Source organism: Peromyscus leucopus, chromosome 5, assembly GCF_004664715.2.
Source record: "Peromyscus leucopus breed LL Stock chromosome 5, UCI_PerLeu_2.1, whole genome shotgun sequence".
Classification (NCBI taxonomy): domain Eukaryota; kingdom Metazoa; phylum Chordata; class Mammalia; order Rodentia; family Cricetidae; genus Peromyscus; species Peromyscus leucopus.
This window is the reverse complement of record NC_051067.1, coordinates 26,668,601-26,682,668: the sequence shown is the minus strand read 5'-3', so window position 1 is coordinate 26,682,668 and position 14,068 is coordinate 26,668,601. Positions and strand designations below refer to the sequence as shown.

Sequence of the window (14,068 nt, the reverse complement as noted above, 5' to 3'; positions counted from 1 at the left end):
TGGTTAGACCCTGCTTTTAAAATACAGCCTCGAAGAAGATGATGGAAGAGGGAGAGGAGAGAATGCTAGCACAGTTCAGATGATCGGGACAATTGAAATATAGACTGTGTATAAGATGATGACAGTGATGTCTCTTCTCCATTTGTTTGTGTGTGCTGTGTCTGTGTGTGCATGAATGCCTGGGGCATGTTGTGTGTTGTGTCTGTGTATACATGAATGCCTGGGGCATGTTTGTGTGTGCTGTGTCTGTGTGTGCATGAATGCCTGGGGCATGTTTGTGTGCTGTGTCTGTGTGTGCATGAATGCCTGGGGCATGTTTGTGTGCTGTGTCTGTGTGTGCATGAATGCCTGGGGCATGTTTGTGTGCTGTGTCTGTGTGTGCATGAATGCCTGGGGCATGTTTGTGTGCTGTGTCTGTGTGTGCATGAATGCCTGGGGCATGTTGTGTGTTGTGTCTGTGTGTGCATGAATGCCCGGGGCATACAGTGTCCGCAGAGGCCAGAAGAGGGTATTGGGACTGGAGCTATAGATGGTTGTGTACTGGGAATTGAACCTGGGTCCTTGGGAAGAGCAGCAAGTGCTCTTCACCATCAAATCATCTCTCTAGCTCCCAATTTGTTTTAGACAGGGCTTCACTATGTAGCTATGGCTGCTCTGAAACTCACTATGTGGATAAGGCTGGCCTGAAAGTCACAGCAATCTGCCCATCTCTGTCTCCCAAGTGGTGGGATCAAGGTTGTGTACTACCATACCCAGCTTCCTCTCTTATAGACAGAAAAGAACTACTGGTTAGGTTCAGTTAAGATGCAAACACCCCATGTGTATTCAGAATGGGTAAGAAGAGGTGCCCAAGAAGAGAGAGCACTGTGGGTAAGGAATGTGGGTCTCATAGGTCATGAGGTTTCCCATAGCTTGAGGTGAGCCCAGAATGAAGAGTTCTGGGTGAATATGAAGTTAAAAATTAATAGGAACCAAGCTAATCCAGGAAAAGGAACAATTGAGAAAGCTAAGCCAGTCAGAGATCTGAGACTTGTTCAGGATGACTGCTCTGAGTGAGGAACAGACGCCCACAAGTTGTTCTCTGACTTCCAAACATGCCCCAAGCATCCATGCACACAGACACAACACACAACATGCCCCAGGAATTTGTGTGCACACACAGACATGACAACACACAAACATGCCCAGGCATTCATGCACACACAGACACAATACACACAAACATGCCCCAGGCATTCATGCACACACAGACACAACAACACATAAACATGCCCCAGGCATTCATGCACACACAGACACAGCACACAACATGCCCCAGGCATTCATGCACACACAGACACAGCACACAAACATGCCCCAGGCATTCATGCACACACAGACACAGCACACAAACATGCCCCAGGCATTCATGCACACAGAGACACAGCACACACAAACAAATGGAGAAGAGACGTCACTGTCATCATCTTATACACAGTCTATATTTCAATTGTCCCGATCGTCTGAATTGTGCTAGCATTCTCTCCTCTCCCTCTTCCATCATCTTCTTCGAGGCTGTATTTTAAAAACAGGGTCTACATGATTAGAAAAAGTACAGAGACAACTAGCCAAACTAGTGGAGACACATGAACTGTGGACCAATAGCTGAGGAGTCCCCATGGTACTGGACTAGGCCTTCTGGATAAGTGAGACAGTTGATTAGCTTGAACTGTTTGGGGAGCCCCCAGGCAGTGGGATTGGGACCTGTCCCTAGTGCAAGAGCTGGTGTTTTGGAGCCCAGTGCCTATGGTGAGACACTTTGCGCAGCCTTGGTGCAGGGGGGAGGGGCTTGGACCTGCCTCAATCGAATGTACCAGGCTCTGCTGACTCCCCATGGGAGAGCTTGTCTTGGAAGAGGTGGAAATGGGGGATGGGTTGAGGGGAAAGGCTGGGGAGTGGGAGCAGGGAGGACAGGGGAATCTGTGGTTGGTATGTAAAATGAACAGAAAATCTCTTAACTGAGAAAAAAAAAGCAGGCTCTAACCAAGCCCAACACATCAGATTTGATTGTTGAAGCCCTTTAGGCTCCAGTCTTTTACTACAGAACCCTCTCTCCACACAGACCCCAGTTCTACCCGTGCTGACAGGTGTTTTTCAAGAGTCCTGGACAGTGTGGGGTGGGAGACATTTCCATATTCTGCATTTGTCTGACCATTTCTTCCCACCACTAACTTGTCTCTAGTTTAACTCTAGAGGCTTTATCAGACTCAGCTTAAATGTTTTGGCAAGGACACTTCCCAGGGACACTGAGCCCTTGTGTTGCATCCCATGGGTGGGAAGTTGTGCCTTCCTACAGTCACATTAGCCACATGGCAGTGGCCAGAGTTCTTCACTATAAAGACTCTTGTTCCCCATGCCAGGGTAATAAGTAACTTTGGAGATGTATATTACACACAAGTGCCCTGCCCCACAAAACCCTCCCACCCGTGATCTACCATAAACAGGTGACACATTCTGATAACAGTTATTACTTGAACAGCTCATCAACTCTAAAATGCTCGAGGATGACTGGGGGAAAGAAAGGCAGAGGGAAGAAACAGAGGAGGAGGCAAACAGTGAAGAAAGAACCAGAGCTATGGCTGGCTGTGGCACCAACTCTGGAGTCATTGTCAAGGCCCTACCCTTTCCACACTCCATTACTTCCAGGATCATGAGCCCTTTCGGCAAACACTAGCCTGAGACACAGACGGTCTGGTGCTCAGGGCTGGCACCTTAGGAAAAAGTGAGCACATTGCACTTGGGTGACCCTGGGAGTCTTTGATCTTCACCCTTGACCTCAGGCAAGGAAGAACTAACAAGTCAGTCGTTTGGACAGTGGGTTGTCACATGACAAGGAGAAGTCAGTGCCAGCTCAGGCCCCCCTGGCTGGCTCCGTGATGGAAGTTTACAGAATACTTCCAGACCAGCAGGCAGTTATCCAGACCACCCAGGTCCAACTGTTACATCTTTCCAACAACCACTTGCCACACTGCAAAAACAGGTTCCTTTGGAAGACACAGAACATCACCCAGCTGACCAGTTCAACATGCACTGTCTCTAAGAAAGGCTGTTCTTTTTCAGGTTGTTAGGAAATTAAGGTGACCTCTGTGAAACATTTTGTTGACATTTGTGTCAAGAGTACCTGTCATCAGCTCAAATGTTTAAGTCACTTTAGGTTATCTCAAAAGCACAAGTCTTTATGTATTTAGTTTTATTTTTGTTTATAAGTCTTCAGTTGTATGTGTGTATATGCGCCATGTGTGTGCCTCTTACCCAAGCAGACCAAAGGAGGACACTGGCTCCTTCAGAACTGGAGTTATAGAAGGCTGTGCATTGTCACGAGTCCTCGGAATGGAATCTAGAGTCTCTGTAAGAATGAGTGCTCTCTGAACCGCTAGGCCATCTCTCCAGCCCACGCTCTTAAAAAAAAAAAAATTTCCAGGTCTCCATAAAGGCACCTGACAGTGAATACTGTTCTGATGATTCTGGGCGTTCTGATTCTACTAACAATTAGCCAGAACCCCAAGTCCCCCGCAGTCTAGATCAAGAGCAAACAAAGGCCTTCTAGCAAAAGTTAAAAATGTCAGAGAGAACAGGCTTGAGAATTACGGTAGGAGTGTGCGTGCGTGCGTGCGTGCGTGCGTGCGTGCGTGCGTGCGTGCGTGCGTGCGTGCGTGCGTGTGTGTGTGTGTGTGTGTGTGTGTGTTATACATGAACCATTTGAGAAACCAGATAAGGTGGCTCTTGGGGACTCCCCAGAAACGGAAGATGATTCCCCACAGTGGGAATGGACTCCTGGGATGGCGGCCAGTGCTGAGTCACCAGGTCATGGCAAAGCTCTGAAGGCAAGCCTCCCTCTTTAAGCCATGCTCTCCCTAGAGAGAATTGTGGTTATTTAAGGATGGATAAACTTTGAATTTATAAAGTATTTTAAGGTTATGCACATTTAAATTCCCTTGACTATCATTTTAATGCATGCATTAGTTCTAAGAAGAGGGAGAGAGAGCACTCATATCATTAAACAAACAGTCTTTCAACTCCTAATTAGCTGGAAGTTTGGAATCTCTGCCCCCCACAGCAGATGCAGAATAAATGCCGAACTGACAAATTCTTTAGATTTTTTTTTTTTTTTTTTTTTTTTTTTTTTGTATAGTTGAGGGAGCATCCTCTGTCTTTCCAACAACTCTCCTTGCTCCTGCCTCCTGGGCTCCTACCCTCACTGCTGCTTCCTTCTTTGTTTTGTGTGGTACCCATTACCAGCAAACAGCTCTCCGTTTCCTCTTGCAGAAGTATGGATGAATTTGTGAGAGACTAATTTAATAATTAATCACAGCAACCCAACTCAACAAAACAAACCATTCCAAAGGGAGCTGGCAAGTACGCTTCACGGAGACATTTACGGCAGTTCAGTCTTTCAACAGCAGCAGCCGTAGGACTCTCCCAGTGCTGGAAGCCTGTACTGACTTCAGAAATAAAACCCAGAGGTTAAAAAGGCAGCCAGGAACTTCAGGTGCTCATTCAAGCCACACTGACCTCTTCTAACAGCACAATCAGAAGTCTTATTTCTGCTAACAAAGGGAAACCGAACCCGTAGAGGCTAGATCTGGAAGATTCTCCTCAGGACAGGAGTCAAAAACTGGGAGTTTTACTCTTGGCCTTCTAAGACTTCCAACAAACAGAGAAGCCAGCCTGCACCACATTTGGCTGCAGGTGACACCTGACTGTTCACCAAAGGCGTGTGCTGTCTTATCCTGGCTACTGAAACAGAACCGCTTACGTCCAAGGCCCCCTTCATGCTAGTGAACTTGAGAGTCCAAGATGCCAAGCACAGCTTTACAAGTAGATGACCTTCCAGCTATGCTCCAAGAGCCCCACAGCAGGGAGGATCATTTCCTCTCTTCTTCGCTTCGGAACACCCTAGCGGCTGCCCAGTGAGCAGTCACTGTTCTTCACCCACCGAATACTGACATATCAGAATGAAAGCATCGCCCACTGAAGAGTGTTTAAAAAAATCTAGGAAAAGAACAACTGTCAGTGATGCTGGCTGCCCTGACATGGTCTTCAGTTATTTCTCTCCCTCACCATCTCTGTCTCTTGAAGTAGATGGGCATGTGTGAAGCTGCATTGTCCAATTCAGTGAGATACCCTGACAAAATAGGGTTCCCTGTGCAACCAGTACAGGAATCAGAAATGCCATAGTCGACGATGTTGTTCAATAGAAATCATAGGAGGCCGTTCTTCTGGACAAAAGCCCTACACCAGGCCCCCAAAGAGCAGTCTAACAGCAGTGAAGCCTCCCTAGCTCAGGTTTCAGTTCACCAAGCTAAAACCAGGTTGGTATCTGGTCTTTGGGAAAGCAGCGGACGTTTCTGTAGGTGGGTATTGGAGTCTGGAGGGTACCCTCTGGGATGTCCAGGTTCTTGTGTCCAGAAGCTAGGAACTGGACCAGGGAAGTGTGGTGGTAGTTTATTTAAAAATCAGACACTTGTAGGATGGGAAGTGGGTCATGGACACCGGAATAAAGGCTCCACGCTTAGTGATACTGTGGACGGGTAGACTGGAACATTTGCATGGGGCACATTTTTTTGGTGGATGCTGTTTACACATCAGCCTTAGCGGGGTAGAATTTCCAGTCCTTTCTATCATTGGCTTCTTACATAGGCTAATTTTGATGCCTCTCCCGTGGCAGCCGGACTCCCCAGCCACAAGGCCAGGAAGAAACTCCTCAAGCAGCTGGCTTCAGTCAGCCTAATGAGTGCTCTCTGCTTTTATCCTAGTCAAGAAGTAAACCTGCTGTTAGTTAACCAGTTAGCAGTCACTGTGCTCTACCTGTCTGCTGTTTCTTCCTAACAAGAGCTGCTGCGATGACTGCTCCTGCACTGGGCTTTGTTTCTGCTGTCAACCCTTTTTTTTTTTTTTTTTTTTTTTTGACTTTTCATTTGTTTGTTTATTTATTTACCCGTTTGCTTATTTAATTTATTTTATTGAGTATACCATAGAAGAGGGTAAATGGGTAGGGTTGTAGGGGAAGGGACATCTTCCCTACCTACGTTGGGATGATGAAGTTTCTTCTTTTGTTTGTGCAGTTCGTGACTTGGGGAAGGAGGGCAGTTGCCGTCAATCCAGACCGGCTGGTGTACAGTCCCAGAGGCAGGTGGATCCAGCCTGGTCTATCTTTAATCCCAGCACGAGTGAGTTAGAGGCCAGCCTGTTCTTCTTTGTAAGTTATGTTTCCAGGACAGGGTGCCTCTCCCAAGTGGCACAAACGCTGGGGTGACCGTGGTCACTCCCAGACATAGCGAACAGGGGGGGGGGGTGCTGGACTTGGGCTGACCCCCTCAGGCTATGAAACGTATCTGTCAGTCCTTTTCTGTAACACCAACCTTTTCTGCTCCGCTTGGGATGACATTTATTCTAGTCTATATCATCCATTGCTGTTCTTCTATTCTGTATTATGATTTTATTTTGTATTGCTTTGTTTATTTTATTCAAAGGCATGAAGAGTTACCAAAGTCAATAGTCAGAAAGTCTAAGCCAGTTTAGATCTTTACAATAAAATGTTGTGGTTTTTAATCTTTTGGCAATGCAAATGATCAAAGATTACTATAATCACCATAAACCATCTGAAGGAGGCTTAAAGAAATTGAAAACTCATGTACAACCTGGTAGCTTCATAAACTTAGTTATCAAGTAATTAGGGCTTCATCAAAATCTGTTTTATTTTCCTATCTGTTTCTGTTTCTTTTGGTTATATCTTTGGTACCAAGAAATTTCTGGGGCCTTCAAGATGGTTGAATGAGTAAAGGCTTTTGGCACACAGCCTGACAACCTGAATTCTATCCCCTAAACTTCCATAAAGGTAGCAGTAGAGAACCAACTCTATATGGTCGTCCTCTGACCTACACTCAAAGGCGTGGTTCATGCCCATGTATGGCTCCCTTCATTCAATCCCCACAAAACAAGAGAAAAAAAAAAAAGAAATCCCAGAAGACTGTTTTACAACTGGCAAGCTTGCAGGAGCAGTCAATGTTCTGAAAGACTGTGGCGGAGGTCAGTGATAGCCCTCACCTAAACTTGGGCCTCAGTTTTTCTATCTGCAAAGTAGGGGCAGGAAAGGCACCCAGCTCCCACTGCATAGATAAGATTTGAGGATGCATGTGGAGTGTTTGGCTAAAGCCTGGGTATGGATTATAAACAACCATCTGTTGCCCAGAGGGGCATCGCCTCCCTGCCATTCTTGAGTGAGCCCAACCCAGATTTCACAACTGAAACTTCTCTGCTTCTCCTGAAGACCACTGGACCAGGCCATAAGTTTTTCTCCCTGAGAAGCCTTCAGCTATAAGATAAATAAAATTCACAAAAGAGCAGCATCATTTCTGCAAACACTGCAAGATTGTCCTCTGCTGGGTGTCAGTTTCCCGTGAATGTTAACATTTTAACCAGACAGAGTTCAAAATAAAGTCACTTCGTGGTTTCCTTAGCGTTCGAACTTATGCCAGTTGAAGAAAAGGAAAAAGAGGAAGGACAGGGGTGCCTGACTAGGTAAGAAACAGGAAATATCTTCATCTTCAGCAGCAACCCACTAGTGTGATTGATGCTAAAATTTCTGTTCCATGGGCTAATTTTTCATTTGTTCAGTTTGTTATTGTCTTCAAGTAAAATGTTTTTAGGTTGTATTTGTAATCTTTACATGCTTTTTGTCATAGATCTGATTGGTTGGTTGATTGATTAATTGATTGATTGATTGATTAGACAGGGTCTCATGTAGCCGAGGCTGGCCAGGAACTGATCCACCTGCTTTCTGCCATCCGAGTGCTAGGAACACAGGTGTATGCCATTGTGTCCAGCTAAGAGGTAGTTCTTTCTCGGGATAAATTCACCAAATGACTAGCTGTCATTAAACCAAAGTTGCACTAATTTGAGGGAAATCACAGCAAAACACAGCTCTTAACGCAGCAGCAGAGCCAGCCACACACCCAGCACCAGCAGAGCTGGCTGCAGATCTTTGTTGTTCCAACCCCGAAGCCCAGCCTGTCCCCATACGGTCCCCAAGCTTGCCCCCTCCCCAGGTGGGGCTCAGCCACTCTGCAAAAGAACTGTTTCATGTTTATGTCTGCCCAAAGCTACAGGGTATTCTGTGAGTGAGTTTGTCTTCCTCTACAAATACAACGGCAAGGACCCTGAAGTGTGGACAGTTTACTTCAGGAGGCGGAGAAGACCTAGTTGACATGGCAGGCACAGGAGTCCTCCAAACATTGCTTGTATTCTTACTGTTCTCCTGTGGGGTCACCTATAGAATTAGTTTTACTTATATTGTGATCCTAAGCCCTAAGTCTTGCCACTAACACTCTACTGTGCCTTCCCAACTGACCACATTTTGATCCTAGCACCCACCCAGGGTTTCAAAGAGCCAATGATGTAAGAATGCAAATGAGTCCCAAAGAGTTAGCCCTTTTCCAAGCAGAAACACTCTGTCCCTTTGGTTCTCATCTTTGGTTTGCTTGCTAGTCCATAATATTAACTAACCATGTGTGTACCCACTCCTCACTTGAAAGGAAATTCTAACCTAACATGCCCTTGCTTTCTTAGGCAAGAAAAAGAAAGAAAATGCTTTTGCCTAATGAGAAGCTGACAAAGTTATGGTAAATAGACTGAGACTTGGATGTACAGGGACTCAGTGGATGGAAACTGGCTTTTGTCATGTCTGCTCCTCTGATACAATGATGCTGTAACAGCACCTGCCTAATGAATAGACTGGTCCAAATCCACTTCAGTGTTACCCTAGCCCACAGTGATATTTTATAACTCTACTCCCTTTCAGTTTGGGGATGTTAGAATAATTTAGTGTGTTCATTTTCCATCACTATGACAAAACTTCTGAGAAAGACAGTTTAAAAGGAGGAAAGCTTTATTCTGGCTCATGGTGTGGGGAGTTATAATCCTTGGTTACTCGACCCTGGGCCTGGGGAAAGGCAGTCCATCATGCTGGCAGCACATGGTAGAGGAAGCCCTCACCTCGTGATGACCAGGAGGCAAGCAGTCCCTGGGCAGCTGCCTGATTAGGTCAAGGCAAAGGTCAGCTGCACACTCATGGCAGCCACTGGTCACGTCGTGTGTGTTGTTTGTACAAGTGATTATGTGCTTCCTCAAATGTCAATGTTAAAAACATCCCAACACTGGCTGAAATGATAAGGGGGATTTTATTGGAGATTATTGCAATAGGGATATGGTAACAGGAGCAACAGAGTGGCCTCAATACTGATTAATGTGAAGACAGCTAGAACCAAGAAGCTGGTGAGGAAGAGTAGAAGGAAAATCCTGAAGTGGCCATAGCAGGGCTAGGGGATTTTTTTTTCCCCAGAGAGGATGATGCAGACCTGGCGGTGGTGACCAACATCAAGACCTTTTCAAGAAGGCTCAGAGAAAGCTCTCTGCAGCTGAGAAGGAAGAGGGTGTTTATTGCCAGCTGTAGTTACAGGAAGATGGAATTGATATTATCACCACTGCTGGGTAAAAATCTCTCCTAACAGATACCAAAGTCGGCTCACAGAAAGCAGGATTGCCCAACGGTTCACAGCATGGCCTTTGAGACTTCTAAGTAAACACTGCACGTGGACTATCAGAGTCAGAGGCCAAGGGTGATGCTCTGGGGAACATTAACCCAGATTCTCTAGACACAGGAGCAAACAGACAGTCACAGTTCACAGAAAAGGTAAATAAAAAGGGACCATGAACAGGTACACACAGAACAGAGAGTCATGTAGACATCTGTGCTCCACTCTCTCAACCTGCAGCAAGCATTTCACCAATCAGTGAAAATGTGGATGATTATATAGTTTAGATATTAAAAGATGAGAATTAGCCCTTAGAAAAATGTCCAGTTCACCACTTACACAACTTTAGATGCCCAGCACTTAAAAAGGCCACCCTCTGAGACATAGAGCTACAACTATCTATCTCAGCATCCCCAGGCATTCACTATTAAGACTCCAAGGTTGAGAAACACAAAGAAACACCAAAAACAGGAACTCAGATAAAAGTTAAGAAACTCAATACCAACTCCTGAAGAGGGAGACTAAATATGTGAAACCAGAACAAAATGTTTTAAAAATGGAAACATTCAAAAATAATGAATAGAATTGTTACAATTTTAATAAGCACTTAGAAGATATAGTCAAAGAAATCTCCCAGAGAAAAGAAAATGAGGACTTTAAATTCAACCCACAAGTTTCAAATCAAGTCATATATAGTCCTGAGATAATATATAAATTAGAAAATATGAAACATCTCTAGAAAAGCATTTCAGACTATTCCAGTTTACTTTCTCTGTTGCTGGGATAAAAACACTGACTAAAAACAACTTATGAAGAAGGATTCACTTGGCTTAGAGGTCCATCATCAAGCAAAGGAAGAAGGATTCACCTGGCTTAGAGGTCCATCATCAAGCAAAGGAAGAAGGATTCACCTGGCTTAGAGGTCCATCATCAAGCAAAGCCAAGGTAGGAACTCAAAGCAGGAACCTGGAAGCAGGAAATGAAGCACAAATCACAGAGGAATGCTGTTTATTATAGGCCCACCTACCTAGGGGATGGCACCACCCATAGTGGGTTGCCCTCTTACATCAATTAGCAATCAACAAAATGTCCCAGAGACCTGTCCACAGGCCAGTCTGATAGTGGCAATTCCCAAATGTATTAAGTTGACAACCAAGATCAGCCATCACACAGCCCCAACTAGATACCCCCTAGAAATGACATAGATAGAGAAAATCCAAAGGCACTAAAAATAGAAGGGAAACAGATTGTGCAGAGCCCCGCATCCCTGTATAGAAGATAGTTACAAAATCATGGTCACAATGCCTACTTTTGAAAAGTTGTGTTCAATTTTAGCCATTTTAGTCTTAAGAACACTCACAAGCACTGCAGCTAAAATGTGAATATTTTCTTCTTTGATTAAAAAAAGGTCATAGAGACAGACCTATGTCCTCCATTCTGCTTATGGTCAAGGCAACACCTGTGTCTAACAGAAGATTTCTGGCATGCCTTATCTCAGATGATGACACCTTGCTGTCACGAGAAAAGCATCAGTGAAGTTTCTGGCATGAGCCCAGGGAGCCAAGCATGTGAAACACAGTCCCTGGAGCTAGCATGATGCTCAATGAGGTGAATTTCATAGGCACTCTCTTTGGCACTCAGTAGATTCCACACTATGAAATAATGATCTCAGCTAAGCCAACAGGTGAGGAGGATGCAGGCTGTAGTGTGCCCTTGGTGGCTGTGGTGGTTTGAAAGAAAATGGCCTCCACAGGGAGTAGCACTATCAGGAGGTGTGGCTTTACTGGAATAGGTGTGGCCTTGTTGGAGAAAATGTGTCACTGTGGAGGTGGGCTTTGAGATGTCCTGTGCTCAAGCTGCACCCAGTGACACAGTTCACTTCCTGTTGTCTACCAATCAAGATGTAGAACTCTCAGCTCCTTCTCCAGCATCATGTCCTCCTACATGTTTCCTTGTTCCTCCAAGATGATAATGGATTAAACCTCTGAAACTGTAAGCCAGCTCCAATTAAATGTTTTTCCTTTATAAGAGTTGCTGTGGTCACAGTATCTCTTTACAGCAATAGAACCCTAATGAAGACAGTGGCTGACTCATCCTTTGAAGCACCCTTCCAACTGGTCACTGTTGAGGAATTAATATTTTCCTTCCAAACCTGAATGAGGCTTTCTTGACTTGTCAGGAGTGCTCACAGCTATCCTGTCCCATGCACTGTGGAGTCACTCATTCACAAGTTAAAAGAAGAGAATTTATCTGATCCTTGCTTTATGCACTCAATCTGTTCCCATCTCTTAGCCTCTTCACACCAAAGCTAGCAAAGGAAGATCCTGGAAGCTGGATTGATTGGTGATTGAAGTGTAGACTATCAGCTTATTCCCTTACCAATGCCACTTTGTTCATAAGTATTCCCATTCAAGACCACTTCCTCCCTTTCTTCCCTCTCTGTGCTAGCTGGAGAGAAAGTTGAGAAGAGTCCCTTGGCCTGCACAGCATCTGTCCCTGGACATTCCCTCCCAATCATATACTGCATCTCAATAAATAACTGCTTGGCCTTTGTGGTTCTAAAAAGATGTTGCAAGAATATTGTTCTAGAAAAGGCTGCCAAGCAAGGTGAGTCTCTCTCATCACTGCCTCCAGGCAGATGGATACTTCTCCTGTGTGACCTCCAGAGCAGAGGGGGGTCCAGGTGAGCTCAGAAGCACTGAGAGCCTTGCTCCATCTATGAAGAGATGAGTGTGACAAAGACCTGGCCTAGGAGTCCAAGGCCTAGAAGGGGGGCAGGGACCAACAGCCCATCTTGGCAACTGCTGTCCCCTCTACCTGAGGCCCTCAACTGTGTCCTCCCACAGACATTCTACCCACCCAAAAGGGCAAACACATGCTGTTAGGGTTGGAATGTGAAATGTTTTCACAGACTTGGGTGATGGGGACAAGTGACTGGATCCTAAGGGTCCTGAGCTAATCAGGGTTCTGGATTAACACCTTATGAATTTAAAATATGAAGGCATGTCTTGGAGATGCTAAAAAGTAAGAAGTTGACACTGGTCAGAGTGTCAGATCATTGTGAGTGACTCTCTGGGGTTGTATCTTGCCCTGGCCCCTTCCTATATCCCATTTCTCAGCTTCCTGTCTGCCATGAAGAAGCTTCTCATCACATATCCCCTCCAATATGATGTTCTGTCAGGAGAATGGGGCCAAGCAGCCATGGACTGACCCCTTTGAAACTGTGAAATCTTCCCTTAAGTTCTTTATATGGGGTATTTCATCACCATCACAAGAAAAATAGCCAATACACATGCCAAATGCCATCTCCTCCTGTGAGACTCCCATAAGCCCTTCTAGCCAGTGTTAACTGGTTAACTGGTGTCCCCCTCGCCCTCCTCTGCTTGCTGGCCTATTCAACACTTCGATATTGTTCTGCTAGCATGATAGGCCCCACACTGGACAGAAATAATATGTCAATCCTTATATGTCCTGCACGTGATCCAAATGAACTCCCCTCCTCCGCTCTTAGTTAGGGTTTCTATTGCTTCAATGAAAACTGTCAAACACCATGACCAAAAAGAAGCTGGGGGAGAAAGGGTTTGTTTGGCTTCTACTTGTACATTACTGTTCACCGCTGAAGGAAGTCAGGACAGGAACTCAAACAGGGCAGGAAGCTGGAGGTCAAGCCGGTGCAGAGGCCATGGAGGGGTGTTGCTTACTGACTTGTTCTTCATGGCTTGATCAGGCTGCTTTTTTATAGAACCCAGGACCACCAGCCCAGGGACGGCCCTACCCCATTGATCACTAATTGAGAAAATGCCTCACAGCTGGATCTCATGGAGGCATTTCCTCAACTTGTGTCAAGTGGACACAACTGACCCCTTGTCATCTTGACACACAAACACATCACTATCATGACACAAGCATTCCTTGTTTATTCATCCCCAAGATCTCATATTAAAAACACAAATAACTTTAAAAGTCCCACAGGCTTTATAAATTCAAACACATTAGATTTTTCAGTCCCTTTAAAATAGCCAGTCTATTCAAATCCAGAGTCTCTCAACTGTGGGTTCCCGTAAAATACTTTCTTGCTTCAAGAGGGGAAAAATCAGGGCGCAGTCACAACCAAATCAAATCAAAATCAAACTCACAACTGTCCAGTGTCTAGGATCCACTCACCATTTTCTAGACTCCTCCAAAGGGCTTGGGGCACTTCTCTGGCTCCACCCTCTGCAGCACACACAGCTTGTCTAAGCTCCAGCTGGCTCCACTCCACAGCTGCTGTTCTTGGTGGTCATCCCATGGTACTGGCATCTCCAAAATGCTGGGGTCCTCTGCTGCAGCTGGGCTGCGCTTTCACCAATAGCCTCTCATAGGCTCTCTTCGTGGTGCCCAAGCCTCAACTTCTCTGCATGACCCCTTCAGTCCTGAACCTTCAACTGCCACGGAGGCTGTACCTTCACCAGTGACCTCTCATGGCTCATGGTGCCAAGCCTCAGCTGCTCTCCGTG

At 45.5% G+C, this 14,068-nt stretch overlaps 1 long non-coding RNA gene across 1 annotated transcript; it reads right to left on the bottom strand.

The window, feature by feature from the left end:
* Nucleotides 1-10,152: 10,152 nt before the first annotated feature.
* Nucleotides 10,153-13,766, bottom strand: LOC119087943. The gene is made up of 2 exons (XR_005091496.1): nt 13,737-13,766; nt 10,153-10,538 (listed from the first exon to the last, which is right to left on the bottom strand). It is a non-coding gene; the product is annotated as an uncharacterized LOC119087943 (long non-coding RNA).
* Between the last annotated feature and the right edge of the window lie 302 nt (nt 13,767-14,068).